Source organism: Silene latifolia, chromosome 7, assembly GCF_048544455.1.
Source record: "Silene latifolia isolate original U9 population chromosome 7, ASM4854445v1, whole genome shotgun sequence".
Taxonomy (NCBI): Eukaryota; Viridiplantae; Streptophyta; class Magnoliopsida; order Caryophyllales; family Caryophyllaceae; genus Silene; species Silene latifolia.
In genome coordinates this window covers 64,576,585-64,591,327 of record NC_133532.1, presented here as the reverse complement: position 1 = coordinate 64,591,327, position 14,743 = coordinate 64,576,585, and the positions used below count along the sequence as shown (strand labels likewise).

Below are 14,743 nucleotides of genomic sequence, written 5' to 3'. Positions count from 1 at the left end.
ATCTTGGTTGTAAACCAACGCCTGTTCAAATCCCCACTTTCTAAGTTCGACCTGCCCTGACCCGCCAAGAAAAACAAAAAGGAAAATAAAATTTTGCTTCGGCTTGGTCCAACCTAACCACAAGTCAATCTAGGGCCAGGCTTGAGCCATGCCATCCCTCCCACCCCAACCTAACCACGTGTCAATCTTATATTTTCCGTTTCATGCATCAGGTGTAACGTTCATGAGAAGATTGTCAATTTAACGCACCTCAATCGATGGATATCAAAGTTATTTCAGAATTTCTTTGACCGAGAACTCGAAATCATCATCATCAGCAGCGTCGAATAAATGCTTTTGGTTCGTGCTAAATTTTAATTTGCCTTGTAGGAATGATCACAAACCGAGCATCGCCAATTCAATTATACGAAAGTTTATTGGATCCCATACATGTAATGTAATACTTCTTTCAAATGTAGCCTTTGAAATGCTCAAAACTCGGCTTAATATTTGTCTGAGAGTCTCGTAGTATTGACACAGCGAAAGTAAAAGAAAAAATCGCTCTTTTTTTTTCGAGGGGAAAAAAATCATGATTTTATCCATAGCTAATAGTACAAAAATGACGCAAGGCATTAAATGATTCACGGTTCCTGCAAATATCGACTTGTTAGAACTTGAAAATTACCGAGAAAAAGAATTCAATCGGTTAGTAAATATTGGTCATGCTACAGTACTTCATAAGCAGAGAGCATTACATTTCTTCACTTGAACTCGACTACATTGAAATTTTTTTGATACAGAATCACAGAAGATTGAATCAACATAACTTGATCGCTTTCAGCTAAACATAATGCCAATGGCCAAGAGAGCAGACGCCCCCAAACAAGTACGTATATGATTCAATTGGGTCCACGCAAGGCAGTGACAACGACTTCCACCATCTCCGAAAATTACCCGAGGCCTCTAACATATTGGTCGAGGGTAGTGTTGAACAGCTCAGTCCTACAAGATTGCATACACATTTGCATAATTAGTAAATACCCAAAATCAAAATACATACTGAAAATGAGATTCTCTTAATGAAAATGAACTATATCTGATAATGAAAGCGTTAGAAGAGTTAGAAATCAACTCCATATTATGGGAAAATAGCTTTTCTTTTTCTAAGTCGGAACTTCCATGTATGATTCGCTGCACAGAAATCTGAGAGCACTAAAGCAAAATCTTACTAATTATTACACATGTGATTATGTGATTCTGTGACAAAGGTTTACACTGTTCTATGAAAATAGTGGGGGTACATAATTTTGGGAGAGAAGTTTTGGTAATAAAGATTTACTCTATATTCTTTGGCTCTAGATTACAATGAAAATGACGAAAAGTGATTCACTAAATTAGTTATACTTCTTTTTATTGTGACGTAGTAGTCCTTGAGCGCAATTCTCGACATAATTTTCAAAAGATGATCCAAGAAAGCTCTAAATGAGGTTAACACATGCATAATGTTAGTATCTCTTAGTCCCCAAAATCTCATATGAGACGGTATCATGATAATTATATCTTGGGATTGAACTATTTAGGGCTCGCTTGGAATGGAGTAATTATTAAGGGAGTAATAGAGGCTAAAATAAGAGGATGGAAGGAGATTGGTGGTTAGTGGTGGTTGTGGAGGATGGAAAGAGGTGGTGAGGGAGGAATTATTACCTCCGTATGGAGGTAATGCATTACTTGAGGGGGGAGGTGGGTAATTATTACTCCTTAATGAATAGACTAACACGCTATCTTCCTCCATTTCTATCTCCACCCTCCATCACTTTCCTCCATTTTCTAGTTCATTTAAGCTCTATTACTCCCTTAATAATTACTCCCATTCCAAGCGAGCCCTTAAGGACAGTCATTCCTTCTCACTTTTTTTCTTTGTTGTTTTCCGGTAGAGTTTTTAATCAAATGGGTTGGTCTTGCATTATATGAAAATAATCCCATTACTTGGGAATCTAATTGTTCATGGGCATTTAATAGATGAAACACGAGCAATTGAAGGATAGAACAAGATTGTTGGCCTTATTCAGGGGAAAGAATAGCAAGAGTTCTGAGAAGGCATAACACAACTTTATTAGCAGGAAGAAGGATGGCTACAAAATATGCATTCCTAAGCATTTGGCGAGATAAGAGATCACATCGTTCCTACTAATCGCACCAAGTTAATCGTGAAAGATAAAAAAGAACACCTTTTTCTTGTAGGATTGGTAGAAAACTTGGAAAAGTATGGATCCAGGTGTTCAAAGTAACAAAGTACTAAATCTGTGAAGTCAATCACTTACCGGATAGGAGTTCCAGGTGAGTAAAGAGGATTCTTGACTACGTATTCAACATACATGTTGTAAATATACTTCAGTGATTCACGTAGATCGCCAGTTCTAGGATTAGTGACCAGAATAAGCCGCAAATACAGACAGATAGGATATATATCAGAGTCGATGAAAGAAAATAGCTTGCATATAGAGAAATGTTACACGAAATTGTTATGCTAGACAGCTCCCGAGATCAAGATACAATGTCCATGTTATACATGCAAACACAGAAAAACAAGATATTGATCAACGAAGGTTTGTCCAAAAGCTGGTCCAAATTTGAGGTAGAGATAATCCCTTTGGTTAGATGGACAGATAAGGTAAGGAAAGTTAGGTAAGAACATAGTCCAATGGCCTCAACTATACCTCGAGCTAAGAACATAGTCCAATTGCCTCAACTATACCTCCTATGTCAGGGTAAGAAGGCCGTGTGTCATGATTCTAACCCCTGTGTTGGAAACGATATGCTATTTCTGGATGATCAATAATAAAATGCTTCGAGACTTGAACCAGCCATGTGCTACTTCGCAATATGCTCCAAGGTCAGCCATTAAGTCTTTGGTTTGAGACAAAAGAAAAAAAAAGGAGAGAATGGGAGATCTTTGCGTTTGTAGCAATGAGGAAGGAGTGGGATCGGAAGAAAAAATAACAAAAAAAGAGGGTAATCGATCCCTCAATAATCCTAAGTTGGAGATACATGAAAGGAAAACTCCTTTCAATTTAGAGGAAATTGATAGCTCCCACCTTTTCTATATCATTTTGTTAGAACTTCCACCTTTTCTAAGAGGATTTCAAAACTCCCACCTTTTCTGAACATTTCCTCTAAAACTCATACCAAAAACCCATTTTCACCCAAATAAATGTCATTCTTTTAGCAAAAATCATCACGATATATCTTTTTGTCGAAAACTAATGTTTGCTAGAATAAAAAAAAACATTTATGATTGATATGGACAAAAAAATGTCTCTTATTTTGGCAACAACTGGCTTTTGGTGGGACTTTTAGACGAAATGTTCAGAAAAGGTGGGAGTGGTGAAAAAAAAATTCGAGTAGGTGGCGAGTTTTGAAAAATCGCTAAGAAAAAGGAAAGTTGTCAAATTTCTCTTCTTTTTATTTTAAGTGTTGTCCATTATGAATCTGTCCTCTCCCCCTTCCCTTATCTCTGGCTTAGAATTGAGAGTAGTCCGTTCCTTTACCATTGGATTTGGTAATGTGAGAGATAATCTGGTAATCTAAAAGTAAATCAGGAGTCAAGCTAATCTAAAAGTAAATGTAAGATTTCCAAAGACACTGTTGCAAAATCATAAATACCAGGGTTACGGCTGGCAATTTGGAAATACTTGAACAAAGTAGCTGGAAAAACATTGAGGGTTAATGGTTGTCGTAAGCTTACAAGCCTAGTTTCAGAAACACGGAAAGCATTCAACAAGAGATCCCTCACAGTTGGATTCCTAATGCAAGAAAAAAAATCTGACTACTTTTGAACTCCTAAGACACGAAAGGATGCAACCATAGGAGCACAAATGACTAGAGAACAAAGTTGATCAAGTACAAAACAAAATCACAAAATTATTAGAAAAAAGAAACTCAAATTACAACCAAACAAAAACAGCAATTGGATTGTGAGAACCAAAAGGTCTAGAATATAAGTGAATGCAACATACCTTTATTCCAGATGGCGTCTCCATGAAACTAAGCTTATAAGTATTGGTGCGGAAACTATGAAACGAGCACCCCTGGCCTGGCAATTGCGGCACCCCAAGGTTGACCTTTTCCGCACTGCCTCGACATCAGAAATGTAAACATCGAATGTTCTATTTATTCCACCTTACATTCAACAAAATGCAACTTATGCAATTTGGTCAAGGATTGGTGATCTAGATGATATTCAAGTTGCACGAAATTGGTCAAAATATCAATACGAAAAGAACATATTATTTGCAATCTTGTAGCTTAATTTGATCGTGTTTCTTTAAATTGCACGGAGTTACGTGTTGCACTGATTTATCCTTTCCCAAGTTTCAGCTATATTACTCTATCTCTTCAAAATTACCTCACATAACCAACACTGGACACACGAACATGGTTATGATACTTGGACACTTCACTTCAAGCCAAAAATATGAGTTTTTATAAAATATGAGTCGGACGCTTTCTAACCAAGGTTGGGTAACAAAAATTCCAGTGTAGGTTATGCTAATAAAACTTTAGGCATTGTCGGAGAGCGATACAATATAAGTGAATGTGGACAAACTATCTCCTCTCCAAATTCCAGTGGAATCAAAGACTAGTCATCAAATTTACACTTTCTAGTTTCTACACAACACCGAAAGAAGATTACACTTTCTGAATTGGAATTCATCTTCATCCATCAAGTTTCCATTATACAGCTCTGGACACTTCTATAGTCAAACAAATCACACCTCCACCATCAAAAGCTCAACAAATAACCCACCGTCAAAAAACCAAAAAGATCAAAACTTCAACAAGTTTGATCTATTCGATTCGTGCTAACCCATATATACAATATCCTAGGCACATCTTATGACACATCACATTAGTCCATCAATCACCAATGAATTCCTGCAACCTACCAAATCATACACCCACCATACAAAAATCATAAGGGTGTGTTTGGATTGAGGAATTTGGAGGGAAAAGAAAGGGAGGGAGAATAGGGGATTTAAAATCCCTTGTTTAGATAACAAATGAGGGTGGAGGGAAATGGAGGGGAAGAGATTTGGAGGGATCCAATTTCCCCCCTCCAAGCCTAATCAAAATCTTTTCTTAATAGGCAAGATTTTGAGGGAAATTGTATCCAAACAACCACATTCCATTCTCCCCTCCCCTCCCATTCTCTCCCTTTCAATTCCCTCCTTCCCCCTCCCCTCCCTTTCCCTCCACTTTTGCTATCCAAACACACCCTAAGGGTGTGTTTGGATAGCAAAAGTGGAGGGAAAGGGAGGGGAGGAGGAAAGAGAGAAGAGAAAGGGGAGGGGGAATGGGAAGTGGGTGTTTGGATACAATTTCCCTCCAAATCTTGCCTACTATGGAGAGATTTTGATTTGCCTTGAAGGAGGGAAAATGGATCCCTTAAAATCTTTCCCCCTTCATTTTCCTCCACCCTTATTTGCTATCCAAATAAGGAATTTTAAATACCCTACTCTCCTTCCCTTTCTTTTCCCTTCAAATCTCTCAATCCAAACACGCCCTAAAAGATCAAAACTTTGCCTAATTGATTCATTCTAACCACATATACCATATTCTAGCCACATTTTGCGACAAATCGTATCAATCACAACAACAACATTACCCGAGTACCTCAATGGCTCCCGCAAATTACAGGATAAGGGGAGTCGGATGTACACAAAGAGACTGTTTCCGAAACCAATAAACTCAAACAAATTAACAAATCCAAAATCAGGAAAACGTTAAAAAAGTTGATTATTACCAAGTGGGGTCCATCTTAGCAAGAAGAGATTTGAGGAAAAGAGCAAACCAAACATAAGTTTGTGATCTTGTTGAGGATCTAAAGTATGAAGATGACGATTCCATTCCTCGTAAAGCAAACAAACACCATTTCTATTGAAGATATAAATCATATGTGCATTGTTTCACGATGTCTTTATTCACTTTGGTGGTGATGGGTTTATCTCTGTTCCTCCAAAAAACTGCATCTTTCAACCTTACTTCTAATAATAATAATAATAATCAAACTAAAACAAGAAATTATTGTTGCACTTTGATCACTATTTATAACCCAATTTGTAGTTTTTATAATCGAAATCAGAATTCAGATGAGGTGATGATTTAGAATTTCGGACGGATTTAGGAGACTCTCACTGGCTTTCTAGTTTCTACAATAAGGTCGGAGATTTTTTTTTTCTACAATCGGCTTGGCTTCGGGTCGAATTATTTCGAGATATATTTAGGACTCGGAGTGATAATGAGACGAGACAGTTTGCGACAACTCAAGATCGGCTCAAAAGCTTAACGAGTCAAGCCAAGCAAGCCCGGGCTCGACTCGAAAAGCTCACAAAATGAAGCGGTTCGAACTATGTGATTAGATAAGATATTGTTCATGTTGTATAAAAATATTATATTATGATTATATCTTTGTATCATACCTATCAAATGTCCACTAATTTGTCAAATATTTTTAACAATCAATCAATCATCAATCATCTATCTATCTATCTATCTATCTATCTATCTATCTATCTATCTATCTATCTATCTATCTATCTATCTATCTATCTATATTAATCTATCTATCTATATTAATCTATCTATCTATCTATCTATCTATCTATATTAATAAAGGAAGTTTTTTTCGATCGTTTATAGAGAGTCCAGGTTCCCTGAACGACTTTCGACCAATGAAATAAAAGATAATATCTAAATTAATACTTCCTCCATTCAACTCCACTCTACCACTTTGCTTTTTCACGTTCGCCAACGCGTGTTTTACGCGGTAAATATCGTTAGCTACGTATTTGCAAAAATTATAAAAATTAGATATTTTTAATGTACTCGTAAAGACGGATCAAACAAGATCCCACATGAATATATTTTCACTTATATATTGAGAGAAAATCGAGATTGAATGTGCATTTGTGAATAGTGTAAAAAATAGAAATAGGTAGAGTGGAGTTGAATGGAGGAAGTAATTATTAAAATACGATATGGAACCATCAATTAATTAATACGGAATCAATATCTATAATGAAAGATTTTCGAGCAATCAATATTGTTAATGTTATACTCCCTCCTATCCATGGTTTTTTTCCCCTTTGAAGTGGGCACGGGGATTAAGGGTGGGAGTATAATATTGATAAATATATGAGTGAAGTTTGGTAATTGGAGAGAGGTATGAATAATTATGATTAAATATTAATAAAGGTGATGGGTGGGGTTTGGTTATTGGAGAGAGGTATGAATAATTAGAATTAAATATTAATAAAGTATATAGTGGGGTTTGGTGAGTGGAAAGAGGTAAGAATATAATATTAATAAAAACTTTCTAAACCATCTAATACAATTTGGTGAGTGGAAAGAGGTAAGAATTAAACTTTCTAAAGTGGAAAGAGGAAAGAGGTAAGAATATAATAGCAAGTAGACATGGAAAAATTGACCCGCTCCAAATAACCCGACCTGAATAACTCGGCCTGATACCTGACCTCAAGACCCGAGATTGACTCGAATCTAAATCAACCTGACTCGAATATTTACTGTTGCACACTGATTATTATCTATAAATAATTTGATAATAGTTAACCCAAAAATAACCCGAATCCGAAATGAACCTGCCCCAACCCCGAATTCAAGCCGAAGTCTGTAACACCGAAATTAATCCGACTCGACCCAACCCAACCCAACCCCAATCCGATTAACCCGTTTGATAGGTCTAAATTGGCCCCTAAAAAAAACAAGGGCTTCACTTTCGAGTTCACAATCATCATATTAAACGTTATGAACATCTAACAACTCAAAAGAGTCGAAGTAGCATCCATTGTTTTGTTATTAAAAGGAGGTTTATCAGAGGTTTTAAGCAGCAACTTCCGCCATTTTCTCTTTTCTTTCTCTCACCTAATATTCTAAGTTCAACCCTAATCAGTAATCATTCTACTTTCTATTTGATTTTAATTAATTTTTGTTTGCTATAAATTAGGTTTTTTTTTAATTAATTACAATTAGCAGGATTGCGATATGGTACTGAAGCGAGCTCGGGTAAGCGAAAGCGAAAGCGAAAGCGATAGGGAGATGAGTTACAAGAAAACGAGTTTTTGAATGAGGTACTAATTTTAAGGAATTATTATTGTAATTATGACAGTTTTGGATGGTTGAGTGAGTTGTTATTTGATATTTTGATTGATTTTTGATTTTGTAGGTTAGTGAAGAAGATGAGGAATTAGGTGCCGATGATGGTAGTTACGAGGACGGGAGCGGTAGCGAAAGCGGTGAGGGTGAAAGTAGTGGGGAAGACGAAGAAGAAGAAGATGATGAGGATGGGGACGGGGACGAGGACGAGGATGAGGATGGCGAGGGTAGGGAATTTGTGATACCGAAAGACGATGAGATGGAGGAACTTGAGAAAGAGTATCGGGATCTTCAAAATAGGGAGGAGTATGTTTTGTTTTGTTCAAGTTTTGATTTTTAGTGTGGAAATTAATTTGTTTTGATTATTAGATATATATGAGGAAATTGTTGATAGAAAAATTTCATTGTTCGTACTATTTCGTGTGTGTTTGTTTTAGTTATGATTGTTCAACCCCGAGATTGATAGACTGTAAAAGACTAGAAACTGAGTTGATTTGGGGTGGAGAATAATAGAATATCACCTACGATTCTAGTAGAGAATAATAGAAATGGAAATAGAAGTGTTGAAGGAAGATGGTGGAAGTGTTTTGTTTTTATTGACCAAATATTTTTTGGATAGCTACATGAAATGGTGCAAGTAAGCTTATAAATGAAAGCTAGGGATAGAAGGGTACTATAAGAAAGTAAGAAAATAACAAAAATGCAAATTAACTTATATGACTAGTTTGCTGTGTATCAGTAGCCTTCGCGTAGAATGCCACTTGGTTGAAGATGTGTGTGGGTCGTTCTAGGTAGCCTTTGCATAGAATGCCACTTGGTTGAAGTTGTGTGAGGGTTGTTCACTTGTTCTAGGTAGCCTTTGCGTAGACTAACACTTGGTTGAAGATGTGTGTGGTTCGTTCTAGATAGCCTTTGCGTAGAATGCCACTTGGCTGAAGTTGTGTGAAGGTTGTTCACTTGTTCTAGGTAGCCTTTGCGTAGACTAACACTTGGTTGAAGATGTGTGTGGGTCATTCTAGATAGCCTTTGCGTCGAATGACACTTGGTTGAAGTTGTGTGTAGAGATGCAAAAGTTATTTGGTGCTCTGTAAGTTAATGAATAGCAAAAGGACTTATTTGGTTGCACAATGAAAAGTTGGAAAATTTCTGTTTTGGTATCTTGAAGTTTTGCTAAATTTCACTTTGGTCGCATGATTCAAGAGAGATTGATATTTACCCATTTCCACAGGGTAACTAGAGGTTTTTGACGGTTTTACAGGCTATCAAACTTTGTTAGCTAATTTGCATGAGCAACAACCTTTGGCTAGCTATTTGATCTTTTTTTAGTTTTTTTGAAACTTAGGGTTTGCGATCCTTATCGTCTTCCATTTTAACTTTTCGTGATTTTAATGCATCATTAGGAAACTGGTACATACTCTCAAGCGGCACAAGGATGAAGACGTTGTCAAGGGACAAAGCTATCAAGAGCCGTAAGGTAGTTTGCATTTATTTATCTCGAGCTATTTTCCAAACGTGCACTTTGCTCTATCTTGTCGATCTTGCTTGTATCTTATGAATAATTTCCATAATGAGCTCATCTATTATGACGCTCAAATCTGTGTGCTCTTTGTCACCGTTTGTTCTTGCCGATTTGTGCCCTTGTGGCTTATTTGCAACTTTTCGTTTAGTTTGGAATCAATGAATCGATTTTTTGTAATTACTTTGGACGGTCGACGAAGTTACTACTTATCAAGTCACTTTGCATATATGTGAATTCTTTTTTCTGCTGATTTTTCAAAGCTCTATTGTCATGCTAGTAGTTTGAGGCTTACTTTATTCTGCCCATCTTTTCAGGCTCTTTGGGACAAGGCCCTTGAGATCAGAATTGTATTGCAAAATCCATATACTAAGTCAAATAAACTACCACAGGTGATTGTTTGTTTCTTTATAATTCTCGCGCCTTCCAGTTTTCTCTGCCCATGTCTGTCCTTGAAAAACACTTCCTTTTCTAATTGATATCCGGCTTTAGATGGTTTTGTTTAAACCTGTCATTGTTCATCCTAGGAACCAATTAGATCATTGTTCTTGGAGTCCGACAAAGCAGTTTCCAGTGGATATTCGGATCTAATTGCATCTTCGAAGAACGCGATAGATTCACTAGTGCAATTGCAAGAGGCATGTTATTGAAACATCTTATTGTTTTGTTATTAAATTTTAACTTCTTTACTCTTGAGCTGTCAAATTGGTGTTGTATATTGATAGTTGGCCATATCTACAATGCAGGCTCTACTTGACAATAATCCCTCAATTGCTCGAGCCTTTGAAGGTGAGTTTCAGATTGCTTGTGTTTTTTTGTGATAATACCCATTTAATGACAACACTTATCCCTTTATTCTGTAGTTAGTAGTCACATGTAGACTCGACGAATCATTACACTACCGAGGAAGCAAGGAAAATTTGGTGATAGTGCATGACCGCATGCTTAGCATTTGTTTTCTCGTGGTTCACTTTGAAGTAGTCAGTTGCTTTGAAATGCATGGAATAGTATAGATGTAATGATCCGTATACGCTTATCAAGTGCTATCTTATCTATAAATGATTCATATAGGGTGTCAGGAGTTGTTCCATAGCATGCGATTCTTTACATTCTATCTTTCAGGAGAGCATGCGATTTCCTTGTTTCTATTGATTTAATCTTTAGCCGCGTTGATGTATATGTGTCATTGCACCCTCTTCCTGGTTCTTTCAATTTTGTATTACATATTAGCTCTTTCAACCATCGTCCTCATGATGGTAGATTAGAAGGTGGATGGTTGTGCTGTGCCATGTTCCCTTTGGCTAGTGCGGTGATATTGATTTTATTTTTTAGGGAAATTCTACAGTATATCATTGAGTTTTTCGGTTTTCTACCTTGTACCCCTGTTTTTTCTAAAATTTAGGTGGTACCCCTATACTCTCATACTTAGTCTGGAATGTAACCTTAATGATTAATTTCGTTAATGTTTCCATTAAGTCCATCATTTTCCACAACCTTTCTTTAACCTATATTCTTAACCACCAACAATACCTCACCATCCTCCATAAGAGCCATTAGAAACCACTCTTAACAACCAAACAGCCTATATCATCCACCACAAGATCTGCCTAGAACCAAAAACCCCTGCAAATTGGGGGAGATGAGTAGAGGACGAGGGGCTTGGCGTTGTGGTGGATATGAGAGGAGCAGTTGTTACCTGTTTATGGACATGTGCTCATGGTGGTATTTAGGTTGGTGCTTGGCCAGAAAAGTGAAGGAGTTTGACAGGGGAAGGAAGATGATAGTCATGTGAGGATGACGACCCATCTTGCTCCTCCATTGACCAATGGAAACTGGTGTTACGTCACTTAGTAGGTGGTTTTCAAGGGTGATTGAGTGGGGTAATGGATACTTTACTTTTTTTTTATGGGTCAAAGTAAATTAGCAGACCGATTTCACGGTTTAGTTAACTTGGGGACTAAGAAAGCGAGTTCAGGGGAATATGGTATGTTTAATAAAAAGTAGGGGTACAACGTAGAAAACCGGAAAACTTGGGGGGTGCATCATTGAGTTTCCTTTTTTTCTTTTTCTTGTAGTTTTGATAGCGGAATTCTCTCTGTCATAGTTCATCTCTGCTTGAGTAGATTTGGGATAATGAACGCAAGACCTATAAAGATCTAGCTTGTTGCCCATTATGTAATATTGTTCTTGCCATCTTTGTCAAGGTGTATGCTTTACTTTCTAGTTTCTACGAATATATACGATCTTACATATTAACATTTAATACATTGTTCTAGCTTTTTAGATAATGTTCCCGGATTCTTTTAAATCGAACTTTTGTTCATTTTTCTGTTTTGAATGAATGTTTTTAGAAGGTGGCCCTCAGTCATCTCTCGTTTCTAACGGCGAGTTAGAGAAAATCGATGTTGATCAGGAGTGGTTACAAATTTCCCAAATTCAATCAAGGTGATATACGAGTCCCATCAAAGAGTTTTATCTGTTTGCTTTTGGTTGTCATTTATAAATTTCTTTCGCATAATTATATGTAGTAGTTGTTTGTTACGGAAATCGTCATTCAATTTCACACAGAAAATAACTGGGTTGGTATTAGATCTGCATGTGTGCAATCTGTGGATTGTAGTTGCAGACTTGATTTTTGACGTGTTGTGCACAAGGTGACTGGTTGGTGCTGATCTCAAACCCCTCAGATAGTCATTTTGTTTTTTACTTGTGTTCTTAATGATCACAAACACCTCAGATACTCTTTACATTCTTAACTCAATCTTTGTTACAAAAACGTGGCTGATAATGCCCTTAAAATGCAATCGTGGTGACCTTGAAACCCTTTACAAAGCGGTTCCAATACGTTGTCATGGCAAATTTGATATCGTGATCTTGCCTATGCATTTGAGAAGGATTTAAGTTACACTTGGGATTCTGTTTGGATGAGATGACGTGCGTGCCAGCTAATAGCCTTTGGATTTCGTCTTTATTTTAGCTTAATTTTCACCTGCTGTTTGCAAAATAGGAGGTTTGAGACGAACTGAAGCTGGTTCTTTTGGAAAATTCTAGCATAATGGTGAATTGTCTCCACACCCCTTTCATCAAGTTGGAAGTCCACATCTCTTATTCGAACCTCAACGCATGATATCTAGTCACATATTTGACGGCTAGAACCGCATAAAAAACATTCCTCCTAGAGTACCCGTGAGAAGTTTCATGTTTAAGGCTTTTGCATTGTTGTGATCGTTATGAGATAATAATTTCAAAACCAAGAAGACAATGGAGGAAAGTGTTGCTAATGAAGGGTGAAATGAGGAAAAGAGGGTCGAAGGTGCCTATCTCCTCCCTAGGGTAACGAGTTACCTCCACATGGAAGCAGTAGTGCCCCCATGAAGCCATGACCCATTATCCAGCCTCCTCTACAATCTCTTACCTGCTGCTACCCTATCATTCCCTTACTAGTGATCAGCACTGTGGCCTGGACTCTCATTCCCTAAACCCTATCATTCCCTTGTGTACCTATGTCGGACACGCGGACATTTAATTTTAGACCAAAAATGATTTTTTTCCATAAAATAGCCGAATCCGACCCTTGTCGGATACTTCTAATCAAGTCCGAGCAACGTAGGTGATCGGTTATCTTTTCATTTGATAGATTTTGCTGAACTCTTGGGGCTATGTGGTATGTGTGTGTGCAGCTTGCTTTTGCAAGCATTGATTTATTTTCATAATCTAAGTTAGTCATGAAATTTATGTAGTGCTTTTTCTGCCTTTCTGTTACAGATTAGCATCCTTCAGAAACAAGTCGGTTGATAAATGGCAGAGAAAAGCTGATGTGCACGCATGGGTGCTGCCGCAAAGAAAGCAAAATTATCAAGGCGTTTAACTGTGCATCGCATGTCCGCATTTTGACAAAGTGAAAGTGATTTGATATCCAATTGCAACATCATTACCCCAGTGCCCCATATGGAGAGGGAAAGAGGTTTGGATGTGCACCTTACCCCTTTGCTTGAACACAGAGAGACTTTGCATCACACATATATATTACTTCACAATATAAGAAGGGCAAACATATCAATAAGTCAGTTTGCTTATTCCATGAGATTCCAAAGCCGAAGTGATAGATGAACCATCTCAACCAAAACCTTAAGGTGATGGTTGAGGCCCAACTATTATATTTGTTCCTATTACGAAGAAAGTGAATCATTGGCTTCAGCTGAAATGGAAATAGAAACAGTTCAATTTGGATTGCGTTTTCTCTAATTTCTTTTTGAAACTTCCTTTGTAGAATATAAGTGACCAAGTGGAAACATACATGAGGGATCCAAGTAAAATGATTAGGGGCATGCAAATGAGAAGAGAGACTGCCGATGTATTTGGCTCTGTAAGTTTTCACTTTATTTCTCCTAAATATCATCAATCTTCAAAAACGAATTTGCATCCTTTGGGATCTGATTAGTGTTCTTTGTCCTGCAGGCGCACAAAGAGTTGACAAAGACCACCGAGGAGGTACACTGTTTTTTCACAGCAGACTATTTTTTTTTATTGTAATTTCTCTCTTGGCCGTTGTTAGGGCAAAGTCTTTGCATGTCCTTAAACTGAATGTACAGTCCAAGTTAAAGGGTCTCACCAATTAAGTTGCAAGAGTTTTTTGGCCATCGACTTCTTGGTATTTGCATAAACCTCTTTATTAGAATATGTCAATGCATGTATCAAGTAGTAAGAGACTTGGGGAAGTGATTTGGGGGGTGTTTAGGTACAAAAAAGGAGGGGTATGGAAGGGAAAGGGAGGGGGTGGAAGGTGTGAGTTTTCCTCCAAATATTTCCTCCTTTGGAAGCATTTGCCTGGTAGGATGGAAAAGGGATGGATCTATTTTCCCTCCCCTCCAACCCTCAACAATCTATTTTGCTAACCAAAGAAAGAACATTATCTCCGTTTATTTCCCTTTCCTCCAACTTCTCCTATTCAAACATACCCTCAAGACCATGTGTAATAGTAAAGGAATTAACATTGGAACAATGGAACCTGTGTGGCTGTGTGGCTGTGCACTTAGTGCATTGTAAAGTGTCTGCTATTTGGTGAAGAGTCATTTT

The 14,743-nt window shown here is 37.4% G+C and overlaps 2 long non-coding RNA genes and 1 pseudogene across 2 annotated transcripts; 2 read left to right on the top strand and 1 right to left on the bottom strand.

Moving 5' to 3' along the window:
• Window positions 1–643: 643 nt before the first annotated feature.
• On the bottom strand, window positions 644–6,008 carry LOC141592269 (uncharacterized; annotated as a pseudogene).
• A 2,070-nt stretch (window positions 6,009–8,078) lies between these two features.
• On the top strand, window positions 8,079–9,621 carry LOC141592272 (uncharacterized). Its single transcript, XR_012521098.1, has 3 exons — window positions 8,079–8,126; window positions 8,222–8,457; window positions 9,552–9,621. It is a non-coding gene; the product is annotated as an uncharacterized LOC141592272 (long non-coding RNA).
• Window positions 9,622–10,411: 790 nt separating this feature from the next.
• Window positions 10,412–13,490, top strand: LOC141592274 (uncharacterized). The gene is made up of 3 exons (XR_012521100.1): window positions 10,412–10,456; window positions 12,019–12,112; window positions 13,433–13,490. It is a non-coding gene; the product is annotated as an uncharacterized LOC141592274 (long non-coding RNA).
• The last annotated feature ends 1,253 nt before the right edge of the window (window positions 13,491–14,743 follow it).